The sequence below is a fragment of the Thalassophryne amazonica genome, chromosome 13, assembly GCF_902500255.1.
Source record: "Thalassophryne amazonica chromosome 13, fThaAma1.1, whole genome shotgun sequence".
NCBI lineage: Eukaryota > Metazoa > Chordata > Actinopteri > Batrachoidiformes > Batrachoididae > Thalassophryne > Thalassophryne amazonica.
This window is the reverse complement of record NC_047115.1, coordinates 49,245,095-49,268,146: the sequence shown is the minus strand read 5'-3', so window position 1 is coordinate 49,268,146 and position 23,052 is coordinate 49,245,095.

The window sequence follows — 23,052 nt, the reverse complement described above, 5'->3', positions numbered from 1 at the left end:
AAAACACACAACAGAAAAACACTAAAATGTATGATTTTGATTCACTATGCCTGCAAAAAGAAAAAGTTAGCCCAAATTTAGTGGAAGCTAAGTGGTCCACTGGTGGTTCTCCAAATTAGCTGAAAAGCTAATCCACTAACTAAAAAATTTGCTTTGTTAATTAGCAGTTAGCGGAACCGTGCCCACCACTGTTGCTGTCCTAGTTTTGTCTTAACCTTCCATTATACAAATAATGAATGTTTATGAGTTCAATGGTACATGGTTCAATATTTCATGAGGTGAAAGCTGGAAGGTACCATTCAACGAGGCGAAGATAAGTTGAATGGTATGTTCCAGCTGTCACTGAATTAAATATTTGTTCCATTTAACGAATGTAAAAACATTCATTATTTTTTTATATAACGGCTAAAATAGATCTTGACATTTGATATTATATTAATTTATAAACAACAGAAAAGGGACTAACATTTTGGTGTTCCACTGCTGCTAAAGTCCAACACAAACTTTAAATAGGAGTCTATAGTAGTCTGGTGATGCTGTGCATTGACTTCGTACTTCGTAGTTCCTCAGTCTGGCGAAAAATCACATCAGCTTTTCAGTTATTCATCCAAACAGCTCTTCATTTCAGTTTTTCATCCAAACAGCTCTTCATGCCTCCAGATGCCTTACAGCAGAGTGGATTTTGTGTGTGTGTGCGTGTGTGTTAGAAGATCTAACACCGTCAGTTAGCTCTTTCAAATTGTTGTCCGCCACCAACACAAACTCTGCCATGTTTGTTTTAAAGCTAAGCGCCGTCGTGCTTGCGTGACGCGCGCACACACTGCGCGCACACTGCATGCACGCTGCGCGCACACTGCGCGCACACTCACACTAGTGGGATGGCGCTGGTGGTGGTGGAAGCATGCTCTTCTTTTCTTCTTCTCTTTCTTTCAGCTGCTCCCGTTCGGGATCACCACAGCAGAAGTGTGCAATAGTACCAAACACATGTACCCCAATCTGTACATGGAGCTAGTGGAGAAGAGAGCCTTGGCATCATTCACAGGCATCTCTCCCAGTCACTGGTTCAGATATGTCAATGACACATGGGTTAAAATCAAGCAACGGGAAGAGGAGGCCTTTACAGAGCACATCAACTCAGTGGACTCCAATATCAAGTTCACACGTGAGGATGCCAGAAACAACCATTTAGCCTTCTTGGACTGTGATGTTATGATTGGAGAGAACAGACAGCTCCAGACAGGGGTTTACAGAAAACCCACTCACAGTCAAAGGAGAGGTCTGGTTAGGTTTAATACTCCAGCTTTTGTAGCTTCTGTTATTCTTCTCTACAAGAGTCAAGACAGAAGTTAGACTACCAGAGCAAGAATTTTAGCTGAGGGAGCTTCTGCGATTTGAAGCGAAACATCCTCGCGTCAAGCAACCCAGTCCAGTCGAAGATTCAAGCTTCTCTACTATGGAAACCACCTGGACAACTGAGAGCCTTCACAGAAATATGATCTATCTATCTATCTATCTATCTATCTATCTATCTATCTATCTATCTATCTATCTATCTATCTATCTATCTATCTATCTATCTATCTATCTATCTATCTATCTATCTATCTATCTATCTATCTATCTATCTATCTATCTATCTATCTATCTATCTATCTATCTATCTATCTATCTATCTATCTATCTATCTATCTATCTATCTATCTATCTATTGCTCTCTTTCTCTCTCTCTCTAGCTGGCCTCCATCTGTCATGACTGGCCACGGATGATCATCTGTCCATTAGTTGTCTGTTTGTCCGCCTTGAGCAGCTTCTCTTGTGACTATAGAGACACATCCGTGAGGGCAGTCATGTTTATATAGTAAAAGTAAGTCCCTTCAACTGGTCCTTGTTTTGCACTCTGGGTCACCACAGAAAATCCGAGGTGGATCTGCATGTTGAAATGGCACATGTTTTACGCCGGATGCCCTTCCTGATGCAACTCCACATTACATGGAGAAATGGGCAGGGGTGGGATTTTGTCCATATATATACAATGCTCCACTGGCCGAGCATCGTGATGCTCTCAAAGCGCTGCTCCATGTGCACATAGGTTCTGTGAGCTCCTGGAAGCGCTCTGATAAAAATAAAATAAAAACAAAAAACAAAGGAGCAGTGCTGGCGTAGTCCCCATTCAACACATAGATGATGTCCAGCCATCTCCTGCGCGTGCAAGGCAGGTGTGTGCCGGCTAGGAGCATTAAACTTAATTGCCACTTCTTTCCCCAGAAAAAGGCACGGCGGATGCATAGGCACTGTGATGTTTTGGAAGGTCTCCAATAAAAATAAAATAAAAGAATGAAGCCAGAGTGCTGACATTGTCTGTCCAGCATGGCGTGCATGCATACATGTGGGGTGTGTGCTGACCAGGAGAATTAAAAAATCCACTCCTTTCCTCAGAAATATAAATAAATAAATAGAGGTAAACACAATGAATCCAGTCTGTGCAGCTCATCTGTTGCTGGACAGGTCACGTCCAGCTGGCTCATGCACGTGCACGGTGAGTGAGTCCCGGTCAGCTGCAGAGTGGGGTGGCTGGAGGCTACTGGAGTGTTCATTCGCTTCCAGAAGCGTTGTTCCTCTCTGATCAAATATAAAAGGAAAAGTGCATGTCAACCCCTCACAAGTTGTCTCACATGCTGCGCACATTCTAAGTCACAGAGACAATGTGGGGAGGGGTATGAGGTCCCCATCTGACAATTTGGCGGGGAGTTCATTGCTGTATTTTTTTTGGTTTGTTTGAAAATTAAGCAAGGTGTTGGCTCCACCCCAAGAATGAGGTGAAGAGACAATGAATAGGTGTGAACCTTACGCCAAACTACGCGTATTTCCTCATGGATGCTGGTTGCAAGCTGTTGCAGCCCAGTGAGATACTAGCCTGCCTGTGTTGTTGTGAGACTTGGATGCTAATGAATGACCTAAAGTGACAAGTTGATGTCTTTGGCATGGGGTCTCTTCAGTGGATCCTGGGGTGCTGCATCTTGCAGAGACTCAGATGAGGTGTATCAATTCCATAGTAAGGGAATATCAGCTGTAGCATTTTGGCCATGTGGTTGTTCTCTGGGTGTGATCCATCAGACGGGTGCCTCAGTGTTGAAGACCCCGGCAAAAGAAAAAGGCCAAGACAATGCTTGTGTTTCACCTGACTACAGTGGATAGATGGTTTGATTTTGAGAGGTGACCATGGACTGATTGTCTGCCTAGGTGGTAGGACCCATGATACTTCCCTGGTATGGTGGATATGGTAACACGTGGCACTGGAACATGTTCCCAGACCTGACCTGACCTTAGTCAGTGGACTGCAATTAGCTGTCTTATCAAACATTAAGGGCTCAGTAGCTTGTAGAAGTCTGCTCCATCACAGCAGGCAGCCTTGCTTTGCAGTGCAGATGTTCTTTAATCTTAAATGTCAAATAATACCACGTAACCCTCTGCAAACATTTAAATCTTTTAACATGTTTGTCGAAGAACAAACACAACTCAGAATCATGCTCTCAAAAAAGACTAAGAAGCCCTTCAAGCTAACCATCAAAGTGTCATCTGCAAACATTTTTAATGCAAAGTAACATTCAGTTTGCCTTTAGCTTCTTCGTGATCAAAGGATTGTTTTGGAATTGTCTTGATAAGCCTGCTAGATTTTATATTTGACTGCTTGTCTGGTGTACCATGTAATCCTTTTAATCTCCAGAAAGGAGAATTATATTTAATTAGTAGAAGAGCATTAGTGTTTGACTGTGGCAATCACATGAAGCACTTTTTTCCCCCAAACATCTTTATTATGCCTCATCGGACATGTGGCATTCTCGCTTTCCAGGTGACACTTTTCAAAAGCTGGTCTTTCCCAGTGGCTCAGTCTCCGTGTGTCACAACAGTTTAAAGACATAAATGTTAGCGATATGCAGGCTTTCCTCCCACAACAAAACTCAGACATGTCATTGCTCTTCCTAGTTGCAGATTTGTACTCATAATCTCCCCGTACCAACACAGGTCAGTGGACTGATGCAAATTAGTGCTTTGCAGCTTCACACACTGGCGGCTTTAAATTGCTGTTTGAATTTGAAGCAGGGCTCAGATATCATATATTAGGATGTCCATCCATAAATGGAGGAAGTTCAGATCCACCAGGGCTCTTTCTAGAGCTGACCGCCCAACTACACTGAGTGGTTGAGGGAGAAGGGCCTTAGTCAAGGAGGTGACCAAGACCCCGATGGTCACTCTGTCAGAGCTCTATCGTTCCTCTGTGGAGAGAGGAGAACCTTCCAGAAGGACAACCATCTCTGCAGCAATCCATCAATCAGGCCTGTATGGTAGAAAGTCCCAATGAGCACAGTCCCAGTGAGCACAGTGGCCTCCATGATCTGTAAATGGAAAAGTTATTGCCAAAATCTTTGTTATGAATTATGTGTGACAAAATTAATTAATTTTGGCAATGGCCAGGTTAAAAAAAAAAAAAAACCCAAAAAACCCCAAAAACATATATATATATATATATATATATATATATATATATATATATTTAAAATCGATTTGGACCAAGGTCAGCCAGAAGTCAAAAATTTGGGTGAAGGTCAAAGTCATTGAGGTCAAATGCTACATTTTCTGTATCCCATACTGTCTTCCTTTTACCTACCCTGTACCATAAATTAAACATTAAAAGCTGATATGGTAAACTTTTTTTCTGATATTATCTTCTGACCTCAAAAGTTTTAAGTGTATTGTAAAAACAATTAATTAAAACAAAATAATTGTTGTTCATTACTTTGTGAGGGGACTATATACTGTATGACACAATTGCTAAATTTGTTTCTTGTCCAAATGATGCCAACTAATTGAAATGGCAGCTTCATTTTGGCACAGAATAGTGGTGCAACATTATCTTTGTTTGTGCTTTATGGTTATTGCATCTTTGGCATTTTTCTTATCGCTAAATGTTACATCAAAGCAAATGCAAAAACTCAAATTGCTGCAGATGTGCTAACAGTTTTAATGCCTCGGTTTTGATTCATTAACTATTCATTATTCATTGTCTTTACCTGCTTAAAAGGTCATGCATCAACAGAAGCAATCCCAGCTCGCACTGGGCAGGAGCAAGTCAAGTCCTCTTTGGGAGGTTACCAGCTATTTACAGCAAATACTGGAATTAATTTGCAAGCTGATTTCACCTGATTAAATGGTGCAACTTTTTGTTCTTTGAAAGCTCATGATGGTACAAGCATATTTACAATGTGGAAAACCCATTTGTCTGAGAACGACAGCATCTGTGGAATCACTTCATACGTGCGTATCAGAAACTGAGAGTAATTTAAAGGCTTTTATTCACCACCAAGGGCATTTTAGATGAAATAACAATGTGTTGCTCTCATCAGTATGCAGGTTGCACGACTGAGGAAGCGAAGATGGGACACCTGTCTGTAACAATGCATGAGCAATGTCAGCACAGCCAAGTGCGGCAGCGGACTCCGCGAGCCAGGCTGCTGAGCCACCATGTTCTGGAGGCCTTTGATCAGTCTGCAGCTTGGGCCAGTCAGACGAACAGGCATTGAGGCAGAAAAGGCCCTTTGAAGATCTCAATCATCTGTTACTGATAGGGTTATTATGTTGTTGGACTTTGCCTTCAAGGCCATAATCAAATGTGACAGAGACTGCCCTGCTGCTGCTCCCACAGGGAGGCAATGAGGTGGATAGCAGCAGGAATCTGACAGCAGAGAATGAGGACACCCCAAGAATTATGAGATGTTTTCATTTTTGATAGCAAAAATGTGGCAAATGGCTGCATTGCATCCAAATTACACCAGAGTCTCCAGGCGAAACATAGCCAGGTGAGGTCTGGTTCCAAGTAGAAGCACAGTCAAAGGAAATGTCTACATTTTCACGTGTGGCAAGACCAAAATTTGGGCAATACGGTTGAACAAGTAATTAGTGCACTTACCTCCTGACCAAAAGGTCCCTGATTTGAAGCCACCTATGCCTCATTCTCTTTGAACACCTGGATATACGACAGAAAGGATATCTGGTGTATGTGTCGTATCAACATAAGGATCCACTTCAGATTTGCTGTGGTGACCCCAAGCAAACCGTTAGGAGCCATAAGAAATTAGTTTAGTATCTACAAGGCTCATAGTAGTATTGTAAGCCCCTATCTTCCACCTGCCCCGCAACAGAGCAGCAGCCTATCCAGGGTGTAACCTACCTCTCGCCCACTGACCTCTGGTATAGGTTCTAGCCCCACTGTGACCCTTAATTGTTATAGGCAGGTCATAGCTTCCATCTCACACTCACCACAGAGCAGGTGCCATTGATAGTTTCACATTAAAACAGTTGTCATGTTCACACCTACCATCCATTTTCCTTTGATTTCAATATACTTGTGCTTATTTGCATGCCTATGGGTGTGTTCATCTAAAACTGAGGTGTGGTCCGGCACTATGATGGCTTGTCAATATCATCTGTCGTCAGAAAAGTCTGCACTTTTGAACCACCTGAAATGAAATCTGAAGTCCATTGGTGTCTCACACTAGATTTAATGAGTGTAACACTCAGACTCGGTTTACATAAGCAGATTTGTCACACATGTACACCCTGAGCACAAGAATGCACAGTAGTGCATAACAGTACCACCTAAGTGAAGTGAACAGAAAAATTAACAAAATAAAAGTTCTGACAAATGGAAAAAAATATGATTTTAATATCTCAGATTTGTACCATATTTCAATGCCAACCCCTCATCCCTGTAGCTGAGGTTGTATGGACGAACACGAGTCGATTCACCGGTCAAAGGATGTGTGGACATTAAACGTGGTTAGAAACTGATAATACATTAGACAAGAACACACTGCAAACACTAGTCACACACTCTGCTGTTAAAAGAAAGCATCAGAATGCAAAAAAGTAAAAACAAAACAAACATATTTCAGCAAACACCTCCAAATTTATCTACCAAATTGATATAGTCAACACTAAACCAATTGAATATTACTGTAAAAATTACTGGCAGGATGATTGCCACAAAACTTTGTGCTCGTTTATTTGTTTATTTTGAGCATCCACTTGAAACTGTCAAACCAAAACGCCAAAAAGAAATATTTTCTGTCAGAGAATTGTAAAAAGAAGGCTTTTAATGAGAAATACCATGATACAAAGAATACATTACAACCCCCTCCTAAAGAACACACATGCATGTTTAAAAAAAAAGAAGTTTGTGCTTTATGTATGGTTTATTGCTTTCAAATGAAGTCTTCGCACACAGTCCTCTCGGTTGGCACAGCCTCTCAGTCCAAACATGAATCAGTTAGATTAAGACTAATAGCCGCCTGTGTAACTCAGACTGGGTATTTGTACACTAAAATTGTGCTTTCCTGCTGGAATCACACAATGCTGAACAAGAGATTGTAATTTTGCCATTAGATATTTTTTGTTGGGGCATTCCCGCGGTATTCACGACACCACATTGCACTCATTTCTCCTTCGTCTCTTTGATATTAAAGCAAATCAATCTTTCTGTCTCCACATGAGCTTGGTGAAAACAAGAGAGGAATAACAACCATGTGGAGGAATAGCAGGGAAAAAAGGCCAATTTTCCTTCTAATCTCTTTCATCAGACGCCTAAAATCCAACGGATTAGCCCCTGCACCCGTGAGCTCACTATTATAGTGGAGACTATTGGTGCATGAAACATCTCTTATCACTCTCATTTTATTTCTACCGTTCATGGCAGGCTTTCTCCCTCAATCTCCATGCTGGTTTTTATTTTGTTGTCAGACTGATGCTCTCCGCTGGAGACATACAGAGGTTTTACAACAAGGATAACAATATTTAATTAGGAAAATAATACTTTACAAAGAAGCAGGGAGAACAAAAGGGAGCAAAATAAGTTCAAATCCCTCGCTGAACTGACCTGACAGCACTTTGTCGACAACAATTTTATTCTGGATGGGCAAACAGAGTTCAGGAAATGGAAGAGAAGCCTGACAGTGCAGAGCTGAAGGTCACCAATCCATCATCTGCTTGTTAAATAACTAAAATGGAAATCAAAGAACAATAAAACAGGGAATCAATAGAAGCTGACACCCAGAGATCAGGGCCGCTCCTTTGAAGGGGATTATCAGCCGAGTTCTCTGGCCTTAAAATGGCAAAGTGGCGTTCTGCCAGCACGGCGACTGGCCTCGGCTATTTCACACACACTTCTCTCCTCTGCCGTGCTGCTCCTCCAGGCAGTGACCTTTGCAGTAATATTTCTGTGGACATGCTGTTAATGGACGGGGCTGACACACAGTGTAAGTATGCTTTGCTAAGTCTGATTTCTAAGATTATATAACAGTCACAGCCACATTCAGTGCCAAGTGTTCTTCGGAAAAAAAAATGCCTGCCTACTTTTGTCTCTGGTGTGTTGTTTGCTCACTTCATTAGATCATTAGCAGTGGGAAGATGTCTGGAATTAGTGCAGATAGACACAGATAAAAAAAAAAAATTAAATCCATGTTTGCTTTAAGAATAACATGGCTGATCTTTCTTTGGATTTTTGTTTTTCATTGTTCTGTATTTGCTTCATTTTTGTGTTTATTTAGTGCTTGTCAGCACTTCTGTACCTCTGTCAAGGAGGTTATCTTTTCATGCAATTTGTGTGTCTGTTTAACTGTCAATCAAGGCTGTGCAATAGGGAGACATTTAGAACTGTAATTCTGCATTCTGTGTGCTACCACGGTTCAAAATTACACTCACATTGAAGAACATAATGGAAATTCAATAGTCATTATCAAATCAATTGTAAATGATCATGTTCAATGAAATTTAGTGAAAAGATAATGTATGGGTCAATGAAATATCAACAACAATAAAAATAATAGCAATACTACTACTACTACTAAATAATAATAAAGTCCAACATACCATTGGTGTCAGTGCTTATCCTCAGTTTTGTAACATGATGACAGTCTACGACTCCTCCAACACCAGTCTGCCACAGGTTGCTTCCAACAGCCAAGGCTGGTACCCATTTATGGCTGGGTGAGTGATGCAGATGAAGCACCTTGTCCAAGGACACAGACAGATAGCATGACCATAAATCAAACCCAGGTCTAAATCTTGGTAGACCAACTCGTTATCCAGCTGACTGAGCAGCCCTGCATGAAGTCTCCTTGGTTCAAGAACGAGTTACTGAAATTTTGGTGCCAATACAGATCAAGTGATGTTGTTGCTTTTGATCTTTGATTCTAATTCTAACTTTGATCTTTGAACCGGAATGCTTTAATCCTAGGAGAGGGTTGGATCCTGCCTTTGATTCTTGATGTTTGTGCTTTGATGTTTTTGATCCTGATTCTTCTATTCCCGATATTACTTTTGCATTGAAACTATAACCAGAATCAAAGGAATCAAGATCTAAAATCAACCATCAATCGTGATCTAAGTCAGTTGTCAGGACTCAGTTGCAGCACTCAGAATAAAAGGTCAGGATCAAGATGAACAGATGTAGATCAAAGATAAGTGATGAGCAAAAATCTTAGTGATAAGAATCAATATTCAAATATTAGGATCAAAGAACAATAATCAATATCAAGACATTTTAGAGAACAGAGCAAAGGAAAAACCTTCTCACAATGAAAACAAAGAAATTAAAACAAAATGTCAATGTAGAGCATCAATGTAAACAAACAGTTGCATGTAAAAATCAACCAAAAAAAGATCCTTAATTTTTTTCTTCATCATGTGTGGCCAACCTATGGGGTCTCCTTTCTGATTACGTCCGGCAAAGTCATGATAAATTGACCTACGTTTATGTGGCTGTATGTCTGTCTGCCTGTTTGTTAGCAGGATTACGTCAAAACTACTGCACCGATTTTGACAAAATTTTTAACACAGATACATATTAGACCATGGAAGACCTGATCAACAAAAAAATTTAACAAGTTCTTGAAAAAATTTATCAGCTGAAAAAAAAAACCAACATGTTAAAAGAAACACTGACATACCAATAGGCGGCAAACAGAAATAGCTTTTACTGTTTTAAAAGATTTACTGTTTTATTTTTCATTCAGCTAAATGCAACTAATTCAAGTAATTTACCTTTTAGATTTACTTTTTTCAGGAACATTTTTATTTTGTGGCACATTATATAATTATATAATTCATCCAATTCATCAAAACTTGCACCTTTCTACTATGGATAATACTTAATATCAGTATTGATTTAAAGGTGCATGTTATTACCCATATTTTTTGGTTGAATAAGCAGCCTAAATATGAAATATTAAAAGTCCAAACATATGCAGATGTGGCTTGCCTTCAGCTATGCAATTCACAAGAAAATAATAGTTTAATTTATTTAAAAACAAACAAAGGTTTTGAGTTAATACTGGTCATTTCTACTTTTGTACATTAATTCAGGTTACTTTTAACAGTTATTTAGGAACAAAACTGTATTATTCAGCCCTGACACTCCAGTCAAAGTGTCCATTCGACAGGTCCTCAGCATTCAAGTGAGAATGGAATACTTTCAGCGTGCATTCAGTTTGATTACTGAAAACACGGCAACTTAATAGCACTCATTGTTATGTGTGTTGTCATATCACTGGTCAACATGCTGTTGAATATCAATGAGCGTCTGATAAATCATGTCCTTGTTAAACACTGACGATGAGTAAGGAAATTTTCCAGTGTTGCTCATAAAAAGTCTGAATTATAATATGGGCAAAATGGAAGCAATACACAATAGTTGATAATTGGGGTTACAAAATTATATTTAGTTTCTGTCACCCAGTGTTATAGGGCACTTGCACAAAACAGCAGACATCACAGTTCAAAAGTCACTACCAGTTTTAAAGAATCATTTACTAATTTTAAAGCAAAATTTTAAGTGAAATGTAGGTAAACACAAATGGACAAACCCTCAACACTTTACTGCTTCATGCTTCATCTCAAGTCAAGTCTGGGAGCATGTCCTGGTGCTGCCCTTTGACGCATCCACAACATCCCCCTCCCCGGGTCCTTGATGGCAACCACCCAGGGAGCCAACCGGTCCATTCTCACATCTCTAAAGTAGCCATTAGAGGTGGGCGATACCGGGAATTTTGGTATTGATCCGATACCAAATAAATACAGGCCCACTAAGACACCAATATTGATACCGATACCGATACTTTTTCATATTTAAGCATCATAGAGTCAAAGGATCCAAAAGACCTAGGATAGAATTTCGCCAAACATTGTACGTGACAACAAAATACTTTATTATCACAATCAACATTTTTGTTTAAAAAAATATCACTCAACACAACTTAAAACAAAATCTCCTGAGGTAGAGGGCTGACAAACCACAGTACAAGGGTGTGCTGCTCTGTGTTGTGTGACACAGCGCAGCACTGCTCTTACAGACAGAGAGTAGACTTTGATGAATCTGCATGCACAGCAGTCAGTGCGTGCGGGACAGAAAAAAGCTTGAGTATCAATCTTTTTACACGAGGATCGTTCAATATCAATAGCAGCGTTGGTATCGATATTAGGATTGATCCGCCCACCTCTATTAGCCATCTATCTGCTGCAGTGAGGTGAAACATGGGCATCCCCTAGGCCTTCTCCAGCTACTGGAGTCCTCAACAGTCAGGCACCTATGTGGTGGATCATGCACAGCGAAACGGACCACTCGTTTGATACAAAGTTATTCCAGTGGTACCCAAAGATCCTTCAAGGACACTTAGTACTAAACACATCCAATCGTCGTCAAACATTCACCAGATCAAACTTTACCATTACAGATAACACTGGCAGAGGTAATGTTATTGCCCCTGTCTGTTTGTGAAGAGCCTGGAGCCCACAATTTTTCAGATATCATTGTGAAATTTTTACTGAAGATTCACATCCTGATAGGCAAGAAGAGATTCAATTTTCAAGGTCATAGGTCAAAGAGCAGAGTCAGGAAAAACTTGGACAATTGGAACAATCAAATATGTTGTCTTGCCATCTGTTTATGTTTTTTTTTTCAGTTTTTGTGTTTTAGCTGTCCTCTGTGTGTCTGCCTCCCTGCTTTTTGTCTGAACCCTTGCGTGTACGGCTGTGGTACTCGTCTCCCTGCGTGGGTATGTCTGCAAATGTTTGTGTGAGTGTTGTGAGGCACGCCCCACTGGTTGTCATGTGTCTGCGTGTGTGTGGCCTGCACGTTTTCTTGCTTGTCTTCCTCATCTGATGTCGGCATCATGTTAGTCCTATGTCTGTCATCTTATGTGTGTCTCAGTCTCTTGTGGAGGTGTGTCCCTATTGCCAGCGGTAGGTGTGTCTGTTTGTCACGCTCTCCGTCTGGTTATGTAGTCACCCGTTGTCTGGTGTCGTCATTGTCTGGAGTATATACAAGGTCTGTCAATAAAGTATAGGTCCTTTTTATTTTTTTCAAAAACTATATGGATTTCATTCATATAGCTGGAGGTTTCTTCCTGTTAAAAGGGAGTTTTTCCTTCCCACTGTAGCCAAGTGCTTGCTCACAGGGGCTCGTTTTGACCGTTGGGGTTTTGCATAATTATTGTATGGCCTTGCCTTACAATATAAAGCGCCTTGGGGCAACTGTTTGTTGTGATTTGGCGCTATATAAAAAAATTGAATGATTGATTGATATGTTTTTACGTCAGACATGCTTGAACCCTCGTGCGCATGCGTGAGTTTTTCCACGCCTGTCGGTGACATCATTCGCCTGTGAGCACTCCTTGTGGGAGGAGTCATCCAGCCCCTCGTCGAAATTCCTTTGTCTGAAAAGACGTGCGGACGGATTGCAGCGTTGGCTCGCAGCCGCCGCGACGCTCCGCCACAGGAAAAACACTTCTGTTGGAAGCCTTAAGGACAAGTTGGAACATGTCCAGCTGTTAAACAATTTCTCATATACTCACTCCACTGAAAGCCATCAAAAGCCGCCTGGATTTTACAAATGGTTATCAACATGGAGGTGTTTTTCCTGTGCCGCCACACCCGTCCGCACGTCTTTCATTAAAAAATCTCCTTTAACAGTGGAATATCCGGATAAAATGCTGAAACCAACTTCTTCTGAAACTTCTCTGTTCTCTCACGACGTCCTGGATCAATAGAACCTGAAATGTGGAGGTTTTCAGCTTGAAACAGCCTGACGACGGCGCCTGAGAGCGCTGCACGACGTCTCGCTCCGTGGGAAGTCCTTAAAGCGACAGTATCACCTCAAAATCTCTCATCAGCCGTTAAAATTTTCACTGAAAACCAGCTTAATTTTTCGAACCGTGTCCACTTCGATGTGTCTCACAGGTTTAGAAAAAAGTTTGATCAAACAAAGCGCCAGTCTCTCAGCAACTTTTCAGACAAAGGAATTCAGACGAGGGGCTGGATGACTCCTCCCACAAGGAGTGCTCACAGGCGAATGACGTCACCGACAGGCGTGGAAAAACTCACGCATGCGCACGAGGGTTCAAGCATGTCTGACGTAAAAACATATGAATGAAATCCATATAGTTTTTGAAAAAAATAAAAAGGACCTATACTTTATTGACAGACCTCGTATGTATGTGTGTAAATGTTTGGATGTAGTGCTGTGCACCTGTTTATTGTCTGTCACATCCTCCGCTGTGTCGCGTTAGTCTGAGGTCTGCTTATGTCTCCCTGCTTTTCGTACGGGACACACCTCCTTCGCTGTGTCTTGGTTTTATGTTATTTGGTTATTTGTAGTGCTTTGTCAGTTTTTAGTCCAGGTTTAGATGTATTTTGATTTACTCATAAGATTTGTGATGTGCTCATCCGTGTTTTTTTATTGTCTATGTGGAATTTATTGTAGCCATTTTTTTTTTTTTTTGGCTGTTTATTTTTAGTCTTGGGTTACTCACTGTTATGATATGCATTGTTTCTCAGTGTTTTGTTTTTTTAATTATTCTATGTGGAGTGTCTTTGTTATCTTTTTAGGCTTGCATTTTTCTCAAGGTGTTTAAGTGGTTATGTCGCAGGCATGCACATAACTGGTACTCATGGTGCTTGTGCATGCAAATACTAAATGATGCGCAGCAGAAAATGCAAGGAAAGCGCTTCATAAGAAGAAAGCAATGACAGACTGTAGGAAAAGTGTTTCCCTCTGCTGTGCATCAATGATTTTTTTTTTTTTTTTTGCACATACAAGCACGATGAGTACCAGTTATGTGCACCCTGGTTATGTGTCTATGTCTTAGGTTATGTTTTGTCATTTAGAGATGCCTTGGTTTTGCTGCCCTCTTCTGTTCATTTGTTCTCACATCTTGATTGGCCTTGATTCTAAACACCTGTGATGATCAGCCTGCTTATTTATACCATGCACCTTTGTCTTGCCTTTGGGAGTCCATTGTCAACTGTTTGATGGTTAGAGAGGTTAGTCGTTCCAGTCTGTAAGCATTGTGATTCTTTTTCTCTGTGGACCATTGTATTTTTGTTAGTTTTTGATTCCTGGGTCCCTCACTGTTTCTCCAACTCCATTATATGGTTTTTATTGTTATCACACTGGAAGTAATAAATTACCTGGGTTTTTGACACACATCTCTGAGTCAGACTGCCTGCTTTCAGGGTTCTAAAGCCTCTTTGTCCCTGGTCACAGATCATAACAGAACAAATTTTCAAAAATTCATCTCTGTCAGAAAGATCAGTTTTCTTTCATATTTGACAATGTTATGTAGGATGGTATCCTTTATTGACTGACAAAGTTTGATCCGGATCTGATCCAGGTTACAGATCTTGTGGCCATTTAAATTTAATGTTGAAAACACCATTTAATGTATGTTATTCATTATATCATAATCAAATGTGCTCCAGTCACTCTTGTATTTGAAAGTGAGGTGCAGACTGGCACTCACTATCGCCTGACAAAGTTTGATGCAGATTGTGGATTTTGTGGACATTTGAATTTACAGTTGTATGCAAATGTTTGGGCACCCCTGATCATTTTCATGGTTTTCCTTTATAAATCATTGGTTGTCTGGATCAGAAATTTCAGTTAAATCATATAGCAGATGAACACTGATATTTGAGAAGTGAAATAAAGTTTCTAGTATTTACAGAAAGTGTGCAATGATTATTTAAACAAAATTAGGCAGGTGCATAAATTTGGGCAGCTTGTCATTTTATTGATTTGAATACATCTAGCACTAATTAATGGAACACAAAATTGGTTTGGTAAGCTCATTGACCCTTGACCTCCTTACACAGGTGAATCCAATCATGAGAAAGGGTATTTATTAAGGTGGCCATTTGGAAGTGTTTCTCCTCTTTGCATCTCTTCTACTGAGTGGCAACATGGGAGCCTCTAAACAACTCTCAAATGACCCGAAAACAAAAATTGTTCAACAGCACGGTTTAGGGGAAGATACAAAAAGCTATCTGAGAGATTTCAGCTGTCAGTTTCCACTGTGAGGAACATAGTGAAGAAATGGAAGACCAGTAAAATGAATTAATTAATTAATACAGTAAAATTTGGAGGTGGTTCCATCATGCTGTGTGGCTGTGTGGCCAGTGCAGGTACTGGGAATCTTGTTAAAGTTGAGGGTCACATGGATTCCAGTCAATATCAGCAGATTCTTGAGAACAATGTTCAAGAATCAGTGACAAAGTTGAAATTGCTGGATCTTTCAACAAGAAAACGACCCTAAACACTGCTCAAAATCTACTAAGGCATTCATGCAGAGGAACAAGTACAACATTCTGGAATGGCCATCCCAGTCCCGTGTGTCCCCAGTCTGTGGTCTGATTTTAAGCGGGCTGTTCATGCTCGGAAACCAACAAACCTGAGATGTTTGTAAAGAAGAATGGTCCAAAATACCTTCAACCAGAATCCAGACTCTCACGGGAAGCTATAGGAAGCATTTAGAGGGTGTTATTTCTGCAAAAGGAGGATCTACTAAATATTGATGTATTTTTTTCTGTTGGGGTGCCCACATTTATGCACCTGCCTAATTTTCTTTCAAGAATTATTGCACAATTTCTGTAAATCCTATAAACTTCATTTCATTTGTCAAATATCACTGTATTTGTCTACTATATGATATATTTAACTGAAATTGCTGATCCAAACAATCAATGAATTATAAATGAAAATCATGGAAATCATCAAGAGCGCCCAAACTTTTACACACAACTGTACAGTAATACAGTGGTCCCTTGCTATAACGCGGTTCACCTTTCGTGGCCTCGCAGTTTCGCAGATTTTTTTAGTGCAATTTTGCATGCTTCTTCTTCTTCTTTTTTTTTAAACAGCGCATTGTGTTCTGCGTCCTTAGCAGGCGGGCTGGTCGCGGCACCGGTCGACATCATCGCGATTGCTGTCACTGCCTCCGATGCACTTAGCAAGTCTGCGGGCTCAGTAAGCGCCGCAGCGGGCTACTCACACTGCCCCACTGTCTGCTGTGTGGAGTTGCGGCCAAAATCTGGCAACAGGTCCAGAGACTACGCTCACTGTTTTGATGCAGAGCGCTCCAGCAGCCTGCAAGGATAGAATTCTTGTGGAAAAATACGCAGCGCTGCATGGTCTCGGTAACCGCAGCCGCAGAGCTCCGTGGCCACTGAGAGAGGTTTGTTTCTTTTTAATGACTTTGATTCTTTGCGGGTCCCGCATCCGTCCTGCAACAGTAACACTGGAGGCAGTGAGCGAAGGGAGAGCACGCGCATTGTGTTCTGTGTTTCTGTTTCTAATCTTCTCGCCCAGAAGAAAAAAGAGCGCCAACAACTACCCATAACTGTGTTCTTCACTCGGAAAAAGACACCTGCACTGAGGTGTCACTTAGTGGAAAAAGACGCTATAACGGAGCGGTGCCAGGACGAAGAGGCACGGTCAGAGGAACTGTGAAATACTGGTCAGTCACTATTAATAATTTCTTATGTGTCCAACCTCGTAGGTTGATCATTAAAATTAAATTTGTTAGTTCTAAAAGCTATCATAATTATTTATAGGAAAATGTTCTATTTTTATTTCTCAAACAAATGTTTGGGCCTGAAAACAGGTTTTAATCTTTGGTTTCATTCTATAATACTAGACTTATTTTTCTACTAAGGTTTGAACTTTGAGAGTGTTTACACAGGAGAGAAAAGTGAGAAAATGTTAATGCCTGTTTGAGAAAAGTGTATAAAGTGTGTAGTGAGGGTTTTTACAGCCTTAAAACATTTATAATAATTGTAAAAAATAACGCTGACTGCTTCGCAGATTTCACCTATTGCGGGTTATTTTTAGAACGTAACTCCCGCAATAAACGAGGGACCACTGTATTGAAAAGCCTATTTGATGTATATTTTGCATTATATTTCAATCAAAAGCGCCTCAATCACCCTCATTTGTGACAGTGAGGTGCAAACTGGCACTCTCAATGAATAGACTAAGTTTGAGCCTCATCTGCACTGTATTGCAGATTTAGCCGATATTTGATTTTAACATTGAAATCCCCTTTTGATTTATTTTTTTGTCTTATATTTTAGCTTATAAAAAGTCACTTCTAATAGGACTTTGACCTTGAAAATTTTTTCCAAGGTAAAAATTTGTGGAATTGGAAACTAGTTTTGCTGGAGGTCTGTGCTCTATGAGTGCGGTGCTCTAGTTTAATTTGCCAGGTTGCATTTGCAGGTGTAGGTTCACAGACAGATTTTCTATAGTGGCAAACACACAAGAAATAAATGTATTTTCCGCCATCCCTCAGACAAAGTGGCACGATAGCATTTCATAGTGACCTACAACACAATATATCACAACTAATGCAGAAACCATCAGAGATGCAGTCAGGTCTTTGGGCCAATGGTCCATGAGCTGGATAATGAGGACTTTGGGATTGTCCCACTTCAGCTTAAAGGGCCATATGGCTTAGACCAGCTGCTCGCTATGACATCCTAACACATGCGGCGCTCACAGCTCAGGGCAATCGTAACTACAGAAGCACTTTATGGTAGCTGTACAATTAAATGTTCAGAAAATATGCAAAACACTCAATTCAAAGTATCCTCATCATCAAACTTTACCGTTTTAACTGCCTTACATTTCTTTGCCACAGCAGCATTCTTTGATGCCTGATGGTATCTATTCTTTATTTCAGGTGTATGTCACGGATGCAGCGTTACGCTTTGACAAATCAATCACCATATGAATTGCCACAAGGCAAATTTCTCTATCCTACAATAATTTACACCTTAATCTGCTATGAGAATCGTGATGACAATGGAGAAACGGCATGAAGGTTTCATTTCCTGATTACACACTTGTGAGGAAACCATTATCAACATGAAAAATCTAAAGTAACACAACAATAGAGTAACACAGCAATTACCATGTTAGAAGCAACATTAACGCAACAGTAGCTGCTGTTGTTTAACAAACAAAATATAAATTAAAGTAGAGTCATTATGCAAAGCAGAATTAACAAGACTCGTCCTCACCTCTTAACGTGCGGTGACAACAGCACACCTGCACTGAGCTTTACAAAGACATTTTTATGTTTTTTTTTTCTCCTTTATTTAGAATTCTGAGCTCTGTATCTACTCGTTAGAAACAGTTGATCCGCGTCAACTACTAACACTATTTTCCACTCAAATGCACCTAAACTCTCTTTCTGAGGACCACATGATGTGAACACAGAATAAAACTTTCTTACCTGTAAATCTGGTCATGTTTTCTGCATAAATAAATGTTATCCATTCTTTGTGCTCAAACGCCAAAGCAGGGGCGAATCCAGATGGAATGGAGGCATGGGGCAGGGATGTGCCCCCCCCCACAACACCCCTAGATTAAAGGTCCAGTTTTGAAGCCTTTTTTTTTTTACTACAACTACTAATACTACATATAATAATAATAATTTTGACAAGTAAAATGTTTAGAGAGAATTTAAATGTTACAAAAATGTTAAAAAGAATTTAATAGTTAATTTATAAACAATGTTGGTTAGAAATTGCAAGTTTTACTGTTACAGTGCTGTCAACAGTTAAATATGAGGTCAAGAAAAATGTCTTTATTTTACTTTTTATAAAACAAGTATTTATTTTCTTTGAAGTCAAGAAAGGGTGACTATAAAGTGAGTTTTGGCAAAACAGGTATCATTGTCATGTTGAAGTGGCAGAGGGTTGTTGGCAGCTGGGGAAAGTAACTAGTAATCTAACTTAGTTGGTGGCTGGTGGTTGGCTCTCACTGCGGTATTGTATCACTTCCTGTTCCGGAGCACAGCGGTGATTTTCTGTATCTGTTAGCTGTTTAATCTGCGCAGTTAGATTGATCTAGTTATCTAGATTACGATTTGTTTCCCAGTGTAATCTTTACGTGCCTTAACTAAAGCACTCCTTCTGCTGAATCACCTCGAAATTATTTACACATTATTCACTTTGCGTGTTTTTAGGAATCCGCTAGCTTAGCGTAGCTACTAGCTCTTAGCAGATTTAGCATGGCGGCTTCTCCTGTCTCTCCCGCACTTTTCTGCTCTGGGTGTGAAATGTTTAGTGTTGGGTATTTTCTCCTCCAAACATTTTTAAACCTTTAACAAGACAAACAGAGTCAAGAAACACCAGTGAGACAGAAAGTCAAATATTACGCGCGGAGTGCGGCCAGGCTGTACACCAAGGCTACACTAAAGTCTGGCCTGCTTTTCCGCTCTTTTTATTAAGAGACGCCCTCATCACATAAACAAGAAACTTGTCCTAAGGGTGGGGGTAATGACGCAAGACAAGTTTCTTCCCATAACATAAACGCATACGTCAAGTGCAGCTGTAAGGAAGAACACTTCAGGTCAGCACATCTCGTTCGTCTGTTGCAGTTATCAGCTGTTTTGCATCCGCCCGGAACACTAAGCATCACAATCAATCAAAATTCAACCTTCAGTTCTTTTACTCCCAGTCGTTAGCGGCTACGAAAACAAGTTATGTTATAACAATAAGTACATCCAGTCCTTCATTCCCAGTTCAGATTGACCCCAGAGTGCTAAAACAAAATTGAATTCTCAGGATTGCATTAAGACAGGTGCAAAACAGCACATCTCCGTTCTCATGAGAAAGAAGACAAAGCTAAAACAAGGTTGAATAACACGTACGTTCTCAGGGTGAAGTGCAAAACAGCACAACACCGTTCTCATGAGAAAGAAGACAAAGCTAAACAAGGTTGAATAACACATACATTCTCAGGGTGAAGTGCAAAACAGCACAACACCGTTCTCATGAGAAAGAAGACAAATGTACAAACGTTTAACAGTGATAACATATATACAAAATCTTTAACATTCCCCTCCTGTTTATCGCCTGTTAAACATACAGTAGGCATCACTCAGCTTAGCACTTCTTTTTGAGATTTTCACTAAGAGGTTCATCATGGTATGTTTTCTCTATAGGCTTACACCCCAGAGGTGATGTCATCATTGTCACCATCATCGGTGTCTGGGTCATCATACTTCCATTGGTCTGGGTACAGGTCAGGAGAGCCATCGTCCTCCTTGTCGTCATCTGTCCCCAGAAGTGGATATGATGCTGGACCCCCTCCTGGTCCTGGACTTATTGCTGTGGTTATCATTCTATTTACAAGGCCTCGGAGACATGGAATACAACAACATCCACACAATGTTAGAATTGCAGCAAATACTGCTATAGACACTAATAGTGAAGAAATCAAAGACCTCCATTTTCCCATCCCTTCCAGCCACCAATCCCAGCCTTCGGTGTTTACTCCACTGTGCTCTTTCATCTTCCTGTTCAACGTCCTCAGCCCGTCAATGGCTTGAGTGAGACTGCCGTCTGCAGCCGTGTTGTTGGGAATGAATGTGCAGCATTGTTCTCCGAACATGGCACAAACACCTCCTTTCTCTGCCAACAACATATCCAGAGCAATACGATTCTGGAAGGCCATAAGGGACGTGGCTTCTAACTGTGAATGGACAGCCTTAAATCCTTCCTCAGTCCAATTTCCTAATTTCTGTACATTGTAGTGGATGTAGTTTATTCTGTCCACGTTTTTATTAATTGAGCACCACCAACAGATGGAAGATTCGAATCCAGCTGCTATTTGATTAACCAGTTTATACTCGTCAGGCACTCCCCTGGGGACTCCTATTGCGTCAATATATGTTGGATTTCCCACTCCTTTCCAATCTCTTTTCACTCTATGTCTGGCTATGCCTTTCTGCCAATCTTCAGGAATAAGAGAGGCTGCATATGTCGTAACGTCTTCAGGGGTCATGGGTATGGCTTCAACTGGTAACAATAATGATATTAAGGCACAATAACCTGACACATTCCGTGGCAGTCTGTCAAAGATTCTGTTATCCCCACACCACCACCATACGTCACTCCTCCCGACAGGTTTGAATGTGGGAGTACTATGGACCACATTCTTACACCAGGCGGTGTGGTTTAAGCTACCCAAAGTCTTACTTGTCCCTGTCAAGTGTACACATGTATGGTTAGCATGCCCAACTTTGGTTGAGAATAAAGGTTTGATCTTAGTCAATTTGGTCACTGGATAGATCTTGTCCCACTTAAAACATTTGTTGTTTGCCGCAATGTATGTCTGTGTCATAGCAGTCAGTAGACAGTCTTTGGGTAATGCTGCCGGTATTACCTGTAATATAGGTCTGGGTCCCATACACACAACACAGTCCTTCTTTGCTGCTAGTCCTGCTTGTTCTGCCATTAAAAGCCAATTGTTATTTTGTCCACTAATTCCTGTAGTTACTAGGAACCAGTCATCTGCCTTCATGTCTTTTGTGCCTTGTACGGACACCCCCTTTGCTTGTATGGACACCCCCTTTGACGTACTTAAGTCGGTCAATATTGGTTGCTGTACTCTATCTGTTTCACAGAGGAAGAAATGGAAATACGGATCTTTCCCTTGTTTGTATACCCAAAGGAGGAACAACCAACAGTCTCCCTCTATATCAGGTGGGAATATGGTTCCTTTTTCTGTGGTATTCACCACTATAGACAGCTTATCATCTGTTTGATACATTTTGAGACTTTGACTCTGGTACTTAGCCCACTCGGTTTGTGCCCATCTTGGTGTCCATCTACTCCATTCATCGGCTACCAACGTTTCCCATCTCCTATCTTGTTGATCGTTGGTCATATACCATGAGAAACTATTTCCGTAATTAGTCCCTCTGTCACCATCCGGCATTCCATGGATAAGAGCACTATATGGTACAGAGATGATCACAGAAGTATTTCTAGGAATGCAGGCCTGTACACCAAATCGGTATGCATTATTCCCATCACAGCTATGTACTGTGGCATTGATTATCGGACTGGGGTCTTTGTTACTTCTTTTTGGTCTCTGCAATCTGCGGATGTGATCCTTATTATCATGTCCCGTGCTCATGGCTTTTAATAATAATCCCAATTCAAAAAAGAAAAGTAGCATAACAAGGACTGTCCGTGGGGTCCAGAAACCCCCTTTCTTTTTATCTTTTTCTTTCGCCATTTCTGCACACTACAGCACACCTATGTTCAGAACAGTGGCTTCTTAATGTCTTCTGCTAGCTTTCGTGTCTAACCTGGATCTTAACACCAAGCTCACACACTATTACTAGTCTTGTCCTACTGTTCTTACTGTTTGTCTGTGTCTGCAGAAATGACTTTCTTACAGTGAGTTAAATGAATCCATGTACTTCTTTCCCCAATTTTCAAAGCTGTGGGTGTTGTGAGTAGTACTTGATAGGGCCCTTCCCATTTAGGTGAATGCCAGTGTTTTCTCTTGATGCTTCTTATCAACACCCAGTCTCCAGGTACCACTTTAGGGTCCTCCTGTGGAGAAATGGGATCATCAGTGTTTGGAACTCTCCCTCGTTGTCCTTCTAACATTTTTCTCATGTAATCCGCCAAATTGGCTTCCTCAGGTACATCCCAAATTTGTCCATAATATGGCAATCGATATTTTCTGCCAAACAATGTTTCATACGGTGTCAACCCCATGGTACTAGTTATGTTTATATACATTTTTACCAAATCTACACAATGTGTCCATGGTCTGCCTGTTTCCTCCATTGTCTTTCTAAGTCTGTTTTTTACTGTTCCATTCATCCTTTCCACTAATCCGGCGCTTTGTGGATGATAAGC